The sequence below is a fragment of the Leptonychotes weddellii genome, chromosome 7 (assembly GCF_054177405.1).
Source record: "Leptonychotes weddellii isolate Sample4059 chromosome 7, ASM5417740v2, whole genome shotgun sequence".
NCBI lineage: Eukaryota > Metazoa > Chordata > Mammalia > Carnivora > Phocidae > Leptonychotes > Leptonychotes weddellii.
Window position 1 is genome coordinate 86,715,483 of NC_138375.1, and position 12,248 is coordinate 86,727,730.

Genomic DNA, 12,248 nt, shown 5'->3' on the forward strand with positions numbered 1-12,248 from the left:
CAGAAGATAAACTTCCTGCCACTGGTATTTATGTTCTGATGCAGGAGACATCAAAAGGAGGTATTAGTGAACAATTTACAGTTCTAGACATTTTACCCTCAATCTATATTTGATTTTTCTCTTTACCTCTTTTTATGTCCTCTCCTTTTCCTGTGAAAATGGGGGGGGGGGGTGGCACAGCAGGATCTAGGGCTGTTTCTTCTGCCCCAGGGCTGCAGTGGCTCTGGAAAATTCCTTTCCTCGGGGCCTCTCATATAGGTACAGTGAACTAAGGAGCAAGAATAAATACCACGAGGGTCAGACCAAGCCAAGAGTCTATAGGGGCGATGTCTAGGACAAGGGGTAAGAGGAGCTCTTGACTTTCTGCCACGTGGCTCTTCACCCCCCCAAAAATAAATGTCACCCCTTGAGGTGGAGGCCACTGCCCGGGAGAAGCTGGAGCAGCCCCCAGAACCCGTGTCCATAGGAACTTATTGCCTGCTCTGTTTCCTCCCCATCTCCTTTGACTTATACCTGACTCCAGACATAAAAACTCTCCATTTTCACTTTATCCTACACATTTTTCCCTTTTATTTGATAGTGTTTACAAATCCTATGTCACTGTTAGCTTCATTTACTAACAGGTTTTTAGCTTCTCACCTCATGGCTTTGGGGTTTTATTTTGATCATGTATAGCTTCGTCTTTTATGTTTTTAATCTCTTCCTGGAGTTCAGCCATTTCTCTGATTTTAAATCTCATCTAGCTGTAGCTTCTCTTTAAAAAAAAAAAACACAAAAACTTAATATTCTTTTACTGGAATTGTAATTTTTCTCCCAACTTCCCAGATACAAAATTTCTTAAATTTTATTTCAAATTTTATTTTTAAACCTAATTTACTTTAGTTATTTTTTCCTCCTTTATTTTTATTGAAATGTCAAAGTTGCTTATTTTAAAACTTATTTTGAAATGCCTTTTTGTGTTTAAGATGTCTGGTTTTTAAGCCCATCTTAATCTACTCATCTTCTTTTTTTATTGAAATTAAATCTTTTTTATTACCTTTCTGTTCTTCTTATGTATTTTTTATCTTCCATAATTTGTTTTTCAAATGGTCAGCAGAAGCTGTAGCCCCAGGAGTGTTCATAGTGGAGAGATTCTGCCCCCCGCCCACAGACAGGTTGGAGGTCCCCTTCCCTCCTGCTGACCCTACGGGCTCCTCCCTATTCTCTTGGTGAGACACAACCCAGTAAAGCGTTGTTTGACAAAGACCCTCTCCTCAACGGGCTGGACAGATCCAAGAGTTAATCCCCATCCTGTCTCCAGGCAGTAAATCTCATTGCACAGATGGAGCCTCAGGAAAAATGACCCTGTGGGGGTCCATTTTTGCCCTCCCATGCTCTTGGGACCTGGCTGAGATCTGTGCATCGAAGCTTCTCCAAGCTTCCCCCTTCTTCTCTGCTCTGCCAGGGAACAGGAAGCCATTCTGAGATCAGAGTGCCCAGGACTCCTGGATCAAACCTCAGAGCCCTACTGGCCTGATGAGATGCCAACACTACCCACCTTGCCTCCAAATCTCCTTCAAGTCCCTTTGGAGGAATGCCGATGGGCACTGTCTTCCCCAAGATTGGTGTGTCCCACTATTACATAATCCAGCACTCTGCACTCCCACCTGTTTTTATCTTCTTACACCTTTCTTGAATGAGAGACTGGCTGTTCAAATTGCTCTTCTGTCTGTCCACACCCACCATCCCTGGTAGTGCCCCTTGAGAAGGTTCCTTTGGCTCTGTTACTAGTGAGCTCTACCCTAATGCAGCTTACCTGGCTCAGAAATCCTAGAAGCCCCCTTAATTCTAGAAACCATTTGAACATAAACTGTTGTAGCTTGGAGGCGCTTGGTGTACCAGATCTGATGAGTCATCTTACCAGGAAAAGCCCAACCAAATTCTACCCTAAAAGCTTCACCCAAAGCCCCCAGTTAATTTTGAGTATCAAATAAGAGAATCTGTACCTCAGTGGAGTAACAGCAAAGAATACAGTGTGACTGGGGCATATTTAGGCCCTAGAATTCTCTACTTAACCTGCATAGACATCATCTCACTGAGGAATGTCCAGAGAATCGACTTTGTTTTGGTTGATTATTCTTGGGGGAACCAAGAACTTTTTTCCAGTAAACATGCCAGGTTTGCATTTGCCACAGTCTAATCTGCTTCTGTCTGTGGTTCTGAGGAATGAGCACATGCTGTTCCTTTCCGGAAAAGTCTCCTGCCTATACCCAAGGAGCAAGCAGATGGATTGGAGTGGGGTGGAGATCCATGGAACTGGTGCCATAAAAAGCTCTCGACAGAAATAAAACCTTGTCTTTCCTACAGCACTTAATACTGCCTTTCACGCGGCAGATGCTGATTAAAATGTGTTGCATGGCATCGAACCCAAGCCAAAGCCTTGCCTTGCTGCCTCTGGGATGGCTGCATGGAGACCAAGGTGAAGCATGGCCTCCCCGTCAGTGACGCTTCCTGGCCTCCAGAGGAAGCTCAAGGTTCCTTCAATACTGAGCACTGGGGTAGAGAGAGAAGAGAAGGAGGTGCAGGGAGGAACCTTAACCAGCATGCTCTAGGCATCAGAACAAAGGCTCAGCCAGCCAGCTTCCTGGGCACTGCTCTGCCATCGTGCCATCTTGCCACTGGGAGCTGAGCATGGACAGAGGGGAAAGGAGCTGTGGACGTTCCCTTGCCTGCTGTGGCTCTAGGCCATTTAGGGGTGATTCTGTCCTCCATCAGGGAGCCTAACCAATCAGGATACTATGTTGGGTTTGGCAGCAAAGGTTTGTGGCAATGTTGAGCTTTGTCCTCTGTGCTTATTCTTGCTCTCCCAGCAGAATGGACTGGACTGGAAGGGAGGGTGGGAGGGTTGACAAAGAGTGGCAGGAGAGACATTAAGGAAAGACGATCCTCACATTCAGAAGGTACCCTACCTTATAATTCAGTGCTAGGCCTGTGCCAAGATGGGCACCCTCAGATGCTATTAGTGGGATGCTCCACTGGATTACTTTTCTGAGGAACAATATGGTCACATGAAACCAACACTTCTTACAAGGTCCAATTCTTAAGGGGGAAAAAATCATATTTGGAGCAAAGACTTAGGTACAAGGAAGTTTATCACCACATTATCTATAATGCCAAAAACCAAAACAAACAGAAAAACAGAACTTAAATGCCAAGGGCTAGAGATGAGTTAAATGCAGTCTCATTCACTCAGATGATGGAATACTTTGCAGTCATTGTACATCAGGTTTTCACTATCTATTGATATGGAAAAATGCTCTAGAATAATCCCTATTTTCTGAAACAATTGAAAATTACCACATTTCCTCATTTCTAAGATACTGACAACTGAAAGAGGCACCAGAGGTTTAACAAAAATCTTTCAGAAAAAAATAATAATACCACATTAAAGACATATCAATTGTAAGATACATCCCAGTTTAAGAAACATTAGAAGGTGAGAAATATGTGCCTTAGAATAAAAAAAATATATATGTAGCGTATCTCTGGGATCACTGACAATTTGCATTTCATTCTTTAGGTGTTTTCCTGTATTTTCCCAGTCTTTAACAGTAACCATAATTGCGTTGGGGGAACACCTGGACCTGTGTCTGATGTTTCCTGCCACGTGAAGGTGAGTACCACTGTGGTTTCTAGGAGTCATCAGATTGGTGGGTTGAGAAGAGACTGGACTTACCAGGCCCTGCCATTCGTCTTCCTCCAGGGAGCCCACCTTCCAGTCCAGAGCACAGCTCCTGGGCAGGAGATGGGAGGGCTGTCATTTGTGGGGTTCAATTCGGTTCTAGGATTCAGCATTAGGAAACCCATTTGTCTGCAGATACAAACCCCATCCATCCTGCAATATCAACTCTATCCATAAACTGGTCCCATTTGATTTGCCAAATGCTTACTTTTTTTTTTTTTTTGCTTTACTTCTCAGTTCAAAACCCAGGCATGGAAGAGGGGTACTAAATTGGATCTTCTCAAAAACAAACCTCCAACAAATAGGTTGAATTTTATAGGCAGAAAAAATAGTTGCACAAAGAAGAAATCTAGCCAAGCAGAGCCAAACCCCCTGGGGAATGATGCTCCCCTCACAGTGAGCTTTGCGTGGGCTCTGGGGAGGGGAGAGGGACCAGGGCACTCAGGACAGGCCTTTCTGGAGACCATAGAACAAGCGAGAACCCTAGGTCAGAGCTGTCCTCTTTTCCCCTCTTTTGTGGCAGCATCTCAGTTACAAGATGCTACCGAGAGAAGAATCTGCTTTTCTTCCCCTTGCAGCATCTCTTGGTTGCTAAGCAGATCCCTTGGGTAACTATGTGGGCATAAAACCTTTGCAGAACTGCCAGGAATCTGCTTCACCCAATTGTCAAAGTGAAAAATGAAATCATTCCTTTCACCTGTCACTACTTTGCACAAAGCTCCCATTATTGAATGGTGATGGTCCAGAATGTGATTCTCACCTACTTGTGGGAATATAAATGAGTTTTGCATATTTTACCCCCAAGAGAGTGGGAGGGGAGGAAGGGAGTGTTGGGATTTCTCAAGCTGATACTCTTGTGAGTCAGTGATCAGGGAGTAGCACATGGAAGACACCAGCACTGTCTTCTGCCCTTGGAAAAATGGTGCTACAAACAGGTGAAGACTTACCTGATTTAGAGTAGGCTCTCCTTAGGCTCAGAGATGTCCATGAACCCCTCTGATGTTAGATCTACTGAATCAGAATCAGAAGCAGAATCTCTAGGGGTAAGGCCAAGAAATTTCTGCCTTTTAAAGACACTCCTTGGAGGGTTCTTATAGACACTATGTGCTTTCAAGTTTGAAAACCACTGATTTCTTTTGTGTATAAAAATAAGTGCAAGAAGATGTTCTAGGTGTTATGATAAATGTGTCCAGGAAGGAGTGAAACACTATTAGAAGGAGAGTTAACTGAGAGTGCAAGGGAAATGTTGCTTTGAGCCTTGAGGGATGAGTAGACAGTAGGTAGAGGAGGAAGGAGAGAAGGACATCCTAGGCAGAAGAGAATAGCTAGCAAAGAAACAGCCATCTGAAGCTGGTCTGATGAGTAACACAGGATCTCTAAAGCTTGAATGGACAGTGTTAGGAGGGGAGAGGGCATATATAGGGGGAGAAGGCAGGGAGGACCTAGAGGTTAAGGAGTTTAGAATCTAACCTATGGTCATTGAGTTGCTACCAAAAGTACTTATCAAGTAAGTGATACCACTTGGACTTGTATTTTAGGAAAGTCATTCTGAGGGCTGGTGCAGAAGATGGTTTGGAAGGGGGCAAGAGAGGAGGCAGGAAGACCTATGAAAAGCTGTTCTTGCAGCCAAAGTTAGGCCCAGGAAATGTATGAGGTGGTGGGAATGAAGCCCATTGTCTTCCTTGGCCCCAACCCACTTGGACAGCGGGTATATTAGCACTGAACTCTATGGCAACCCTGTTTCAATGGCATACCTATTTATTAGAAGGATCAAAATGTATAGAACTATTCATTAAGCACCAAATATGATGATGATAATTCTTTCCAAATATTTAAAAGCAAAATTTAAAATAATCCCATGACATAAACTAGGCAAGTCAGTTAATCTGGTGTTTTTCAAAAGGGCTATGATGATGCTAAGCGTGACGAAAAGCCATAAGAGGAAAAGAGTGTATCTCCTGAGAGTACATGATTCCTTTGATATTGGAAGACATTATTTTTTATTAGTTCAAATGCAAACATCTTATATTGTGGTGGACCAATTTAGTCTGATGGCTCATTCTTCTCAACTATTGGCCTATCTGTAAAATGTAAGGGTTGGTTTCCATTACCTCTAAGGTCTTTTCATACTCCAATATGTGATGATTTTCTTCTCCTACCTAGTTAACATCCTCATCTTTTTCCTCTAGATTTCAGAGAGAGGTCATTTTTTCTATTTCTGTAAGGCCCCCTTCCTTAATTCATATTCTGGCTGCTGGCAGCTTTTCACCCCCTTCTCAGATCCTTTTAAGCACAAAGTGGGGCCCCTCCCCCTCCGCCCCTGCAGTTCCTGCTCAGCCAGCAGTTTCCTCTGCTCTCCCTCCACCTATGTTCTCTAGAGTTTGTCACCTTCCTCATCTCAAACTTAAAAAAGGAAAAGTGGAGGAGGCAACAAAGACAGAGTAGCCCTTTCTTGTGAGAAAGGAGACTTCCATCCTCCATTTGACTTTTCCCTCAATTACTGCTGGTTTGACATTTTTCCCCCTCATTGTGAGAAGTCCCTCCTGAACTCTCTTCTCATTTGGAGTTGGAATTATTTTGCATTCAATGACTTTTCAGCTTTTGATTTAACATTTAACAACTTTGCCTGTCATCCTCCCTTCCTTTTCCTCCAGAATGCTGTAAGAGAGCCGAAAGGAGTTTCCCCTACTTAAAGTCATATCATCACTTAGAGTGGAATTTGCTGAAACTTGAACAGAAATCTGACTGGTTTCATCAAGCAAGAGAAGCAGGAATGTAAGCCTGATGTTGCTGAGTTTATAATCTGCATTTTCTCAAACTTCTGACACACAAACACACCCCACTCTTAAAAACTGTATTTTTAGGGATTGGGTTGGGATTGGAAAATTTTGTCATGAATAGAATACTGGCATAAGACAGAAAACAAAAGATAGCCACAAGAAAATTCACCTCTCAATGGAAAAGAAACCACAGTGGGCTTTCTAGGTAGGGATCACTGTAAGACAACTTAGTTAAAATTTTAACAATTAAATGTAGCCTAAGAAATACTCATGAAACCTCCAGTTTTCAGAAGGCTTTTCAGCTATTAAATAATAATCCGATCTGGGCACACCACAGAACAATCTCTCAAAGATAGGTGAAAGGGCAAGATCCTGAAAAAAGAATTGGTGGGGTAAAAAAGTACTCAGTTATATATTTAGGGAGAGAGAATTTAAGTTATATTACAAATTAATAATATCTGCATTTTCTCTTACATTCCAGTAAGTGTACAACACCATTAATCATAGGAAAATGCAAATTATAACTACAATGAGATACCTCAGTACATCCACTAGAATAGCCAATAGGGAACCTAGGAGTCACGTAGGTTTATTAAAGAAATTAACCTGGTTCAATTGTTGGGCTCAAAACTAGAGTGAATGGTTTTGCATCTGTAGGAAGGATGTTGGAAACCAAAGTAAGTGTGTGTGTGCGATAATGATGATAACAACAGCAGCAATAGTGGTAACGACAGTAAGGGGAAGAGCAGCTACTCATTATGGTACCGACTCATGTGCCATGGGTGGGGGGGCGCAGGGACGTGGTGGAAAGGAAGCACATTAGGAATGGAAGCAATGGGATAAAGAAAACTCACCAAAGTAATTGTTTTTGAGTTTCTGGATAGAAAAAAAAAAAGAGAAAAATCAAGACTTGTCAGTTTAGAGAGACATAGGCTATATGGGGATTTGATTAAAGTTTGTACAACTAAAAGATTTTGGTTGGCTTTATGTCAAAAAAATAATTAGAGAAACTAATCATTAAAATGTTATAAAGTAACTAAGTAAGATAGAAATACATATAAAGTAAAAGTAATTATGATGATGTGGTATTGGCCATGAAGGCAGACATGGGTCAATGGAACAGAATAGAGAATTCACACATATATGATCCACCGATTTTTAACAAAGAGGCCAAGGCATCTCAATGAGGAAAGGATAATTGGTGCCAAAACAATTGGTTAGCTCTATGTGAAAAAAATGAATCTTGACCCTTACCTCATACCATATACATAAGTTAACTCAGAATGCATCATAGATTTAAACATAAGAACTAAAACTATAAGATTTCTAGAAGAAAGCATAAACATCTTAGTAATGTTGGATAATTAAATGAAACACAAATAGGAACTATGAAAGAAAAAAACCAATAAACTGGACTTCATCAAAATAAAATGTTTGCTTTTCAAAAGATACTGTTATGAAATGAAAGGGCCCAGCTACAGATTGGAAAACATATGTTGGACAAAAGCCTTGTATTTGGAATATGTTTTTAAAAACCTGTAACAACTCAATAATGAAAAGTCAAACAATTCAATTTAAAAATGGACACTTCAAGACATTTTCATAGGAAATAGTACATGAAAAAAAAATCAATACCGTTAATCATCAAGGAAATGCAAATTAAAACCACAATGAGATACCTCTATATATCCACTAGAATGGCTAAAATGAAAAACACTAACCAAGCTAAATGTGGGCTAGAAAGTGGAAAAATTGGAACTCTCGTACATCACTGGTAGGAATCTTAAATAGTTCAACTACTTTAGAAATTTTGGCAGATCCTTTAAAACTTTAAACATACATCTATCACATGATCCAAATATTTCACTCCTAGGTATTTGCCCAAGAGAAATGAAAGCATCTGTGTATACATAAATTTGTATGTGAATGTTCATAGCAGCTGTATTTGTAATAGTCCCCAACTAGAAACAACCTAAACTCCCATCAACAAATAAATATATCCATACAAAGAAATACGGATATAGAATATATCCATACAAAGAAATACTACTCAGCAAGAAACAGGAATGAACCATTGATACATAAAAGATCATGGATGAATCTCAAAATGCTCAGGCTGAGTGAAAGAACCAGACCAAAAAAAAAAAAAGTATATATGATATGATTCCACTTATATAAAATTCTAGAAAATGCAAACCAACCTGTAGTGATAGAAGACAGACCAGTGGTTGCTTGGGGATAGGGTCATGCAGGGAGTGGGGTGGAATCATAAAGGGGAATAAGGATACTTTCAGGGTAATGAATATGGTCACTATATTAAGTGGGGTGATGGTTTTATGGATGTGACTATATGTCAAAACTCATCACACTGTACACTCTGAGTATGTGCAGTTTACTGTATGTCAATTATACTGGCAAAAAATTTTAGAAGCTCCTATAGATGGTCCTTTGGAAAATGAAAGGATTACTGTAGTTTACACAGTTGTTAGTAAACTAAGAGAATGCTTTACATCCAGGCAAAAACTAAATACTCCAGGGACATGAATTTGTGCATTCTTTATTATTAAGGGGAGCTTAGGAATGTCACTTCTTCCATCCCAACCCCTCCTCCCCACTAACGCATGAGGAAAGAGACCCTCTGTGACAGTGCCTGCTGCCAAAGGCAGAATATTGAGTGAGACAAAGATCTGCACGCAAGAGGCATTTATCGTAGTTCTGTGGCTTTTCAGTTCATCAGGGCAGATGATATCTCTTGCATGAGGTTCATAGGCAAAAGACTTACTGTATGAATTACAACCCAAGGATGTTACAAATCAAAACATATGCCACACTTGTCATGTTGAATTGCTGCTGATCTCCTAGCAATCTGCTGTGTATTCTCAAAAGGCCATTTCCCTAAATCTTGTTCTAGACGCGAGGATCAATGGTGTTAAGGCAATCACTCCCATTTGTGGGCTCAGCATTTTCCAGGTCTTCTTGAAGACTCTGTTAAGGCAGAGGCGGCACAAGAGCAGAGCACTCGGAGGAAGTGAGGAAACCCAGGTCCCATCCCGAGCTGAACACCCTTGACCTACTGAATCAGAAACTCTGGGTTTTAAGAAGCCCTTCAGGTGTGAGTGTGAGTATCCAGGATCTTCAGCTTGGAAAACAGTCTTTTTCCTCAGCTCTTAGGGGTATGCAGTGTGCTCGAATGTAGACAGCTAAGTATTTTCTGCAGCAGAGACCCCAGGAGTCATCTGTCCACACAATCGGCAAATGACCCATTGTACAAGTCCTGTCTCCTGAGCCTAGCTCAGATTTCTAAGCACCTGCCGGGGACCCTTCTCCTTGGATGTCTCCCTGAGATCTCAGATTCTGTTTGTCCTCCCCCAACTATCGCCAGCTCCTAAATAGATGAGTGGTATTACCATTCTCCAGCCGGGAAACCTTAGTACTCTCTTCAAATCCTCCCACATCTTCACTTTTCACATATAATCACCAAATCCTATTGATTCTAAATCTCTAGTGTCTCTGTTTTTCCACACATAAGGGCTTTCTACGTGTATCGGGTTTTGCTAAACACTTTACATATGTTACTTCATTTAGTTCCCACAGCAAACCATGGAAGGTGATATTATTATCATCTCTATCTTACATGGAGGAAACCAAGGTTTAGAGAGGCAGAGGAATGTCCCCAGAATCATGTGGCTGTGATATTTCAAAGGCAGACCTTGAACTTAAATCTGTCTGAAACTGAAATCAAATTCTGGGTTTTAACCACCCCCATCTCCTTTTTTCCCAAAGGAACTCTAAAATCAGGACTTCATCATTACTCTCCTAGTGATAGTTTCTAACTGGTAGCCAGCCGTCAATTCATCCTTCGTAATGCCCTCAGGGATCTTGGCAGGAGGACTGTGCATCCCAACATTCTAAAGTTGTCCATGAAACTTCACTGCCTAAAGAATAATTCTAAACCCCTAGTGCCTAAGGCCCACCACACTCAAGCTCCTTGCCTTCCACTCCATTGCTCCAACTTAAATCACATACTACACTTTGAATCTGTTATTGCTCAGCAGCTCATGCAACCTGAAGTACCTTCACCAATCACCTTGACATTGGTGCTTACCACGCAGATTCTCCCACTGTTTTATAGGTTGGCAACTAAAAAGCCCATCAGTATGTATCAGTTAAGGCAATTTTACAATGCAATTGAGGAATACCTCCCTTGGTGACCAAGTGTGAAATATTGTATTATTTTTCACAAATATTCCATGCTGCTCCCAGGGAGAGGATTATCCTGTCCCTACCCCCCTGACAGCAAACTTGGCCATATGACTGACTTTGGCCAGTGGAATTGGAGCAGAAGAGCCTTGGATCACCTCCAGGCAGAAGTTTTAAGGGCTAATGGGTGGTTCACCAAGCAGCTCCCTACCATGAGATAAAGAGCAAGGTTCCAATTAGTGCCCACTGCTTCATCAGCATGGCACCCAAACAAGGGATAAGATGGGACAGAACCACAGCCCACCCACAATGGACATATAGCAATGCAAGAAATAAACTTTGGATCTACGGAGCTTTCCAGGGTTTTGTTGTTGAAACACTATCCTGACTAAATAAATGGGGACTTTTCTTCATTCTATTTTTTTTTTTTAAGATTTTATTTATTTGTGTGAGAGAGAATGAGAGACAGAGATCATGAGTGGGAGGAGGGTCAGAGGGAGAAGCAGACTCCCTGCTGAGCAGGGAGCCCGATGTGGGACTCGATCCGGGACTCCAGGATCATGACCTGAGCCAAAGGCAGTCGCCTAACCAACTGAGCCACCCAGGTGCCCTTCTTCATTCTATTTTAAATGGGACCAATCAGCCCTCATCTACATCCCTGACGTCAAAAGCAGTAGAGCTGGGCCAATAGGGTGGGTGTGTTCTGCGTAATGAGAAGAGGCTTTAACTGACTAAGTCTTGGCCCCTCCCTGGGGCAAGTGACACAACCTAGACAGGTAATCACTATCCCACTCATCAGAGCCACAGCCACGAGATGAGCACCATCTACGAAAATGTCCTATCAGAGGGGAAGGTAGAAGAGAGGAGTGTTCTGTCTGTGGTCCTTACTTCCACCAGGTTCCTGTTTGAGAAGCCACGGTGTCAAGAACTCAATGCAATTGGCTCAGCTGGTTCAAGCAGTTGGGAAGAAGTTGGTAGGTGCTGCTTCTTCGACCTGAGCCGGTACACCCCAGACTAAAGCCAGGGGACTGAGAGGAACCCCCTCTAACCACCCCCCACACCTGTCTTGGTTTATGAGGCTCTATACACAGACTGGGATTAACCTCAGAAAAGGCTGGAAGACTCTTGGCTTTGGGGCAGCTTCCCTACTGGTTTCCTCAGGGATGCCCACATGTGCTTTTCACCTCCTATCCAGTGATCTCCTCTGTAGTTTCTGTAATAACTTACCCAGGAGTGCCCGCAATAGCATTGGACTCGTCCCTGAAGGTCAGCTCTAATGACGCTTCCTCCACAAAGCCTTTCTTCATCAAACTGTCAGCTTCCCCTCATTCTGGAGAGCGGGGGGCACCATGCCAGACTGAGTGAATTCCAAATCACAGCAATAGCCTTGAGTAGCCACAACATTTATCATAATGGAGCGAGAACATCCCACACATTCTGTCTTACTTTTTAAACCTAGCATTGATTGACCAAAGCCAATTTAACATACACTACCAAATGAAGCATGACATTAGCTTTAAGCTTAGTTGCTAAAAGATGACCTCACT

General features: G+C 42.1%; 1 long non-coding RNA gene across 1 annotated transcript in view; it reads right to left on the reverse strand.

The window, feature by feature from the left end:
- The window catches only part of LOC145722670 (uncharacterized), a 42,537-nt gene that overhangs the window by 15,740 nt on the left and 14,549 nt on the right, over nt 1–12,248 (reverse strand). Inside the window, exons 2-3 of the long non-coding RNA XR_014147112.1 lie at nt 11,929–12,031; nt 3,716–3,773 (exon numbers count right to left, since the gene is read on the reverse strand). This is a non-coding gene — a long non-coding RNA (uncharacterized LOC145722670). The remainder of the gene's footprint in view (nt 1–3,715; nt 3,774–11,928; nt 12,032–12,248) is intronic.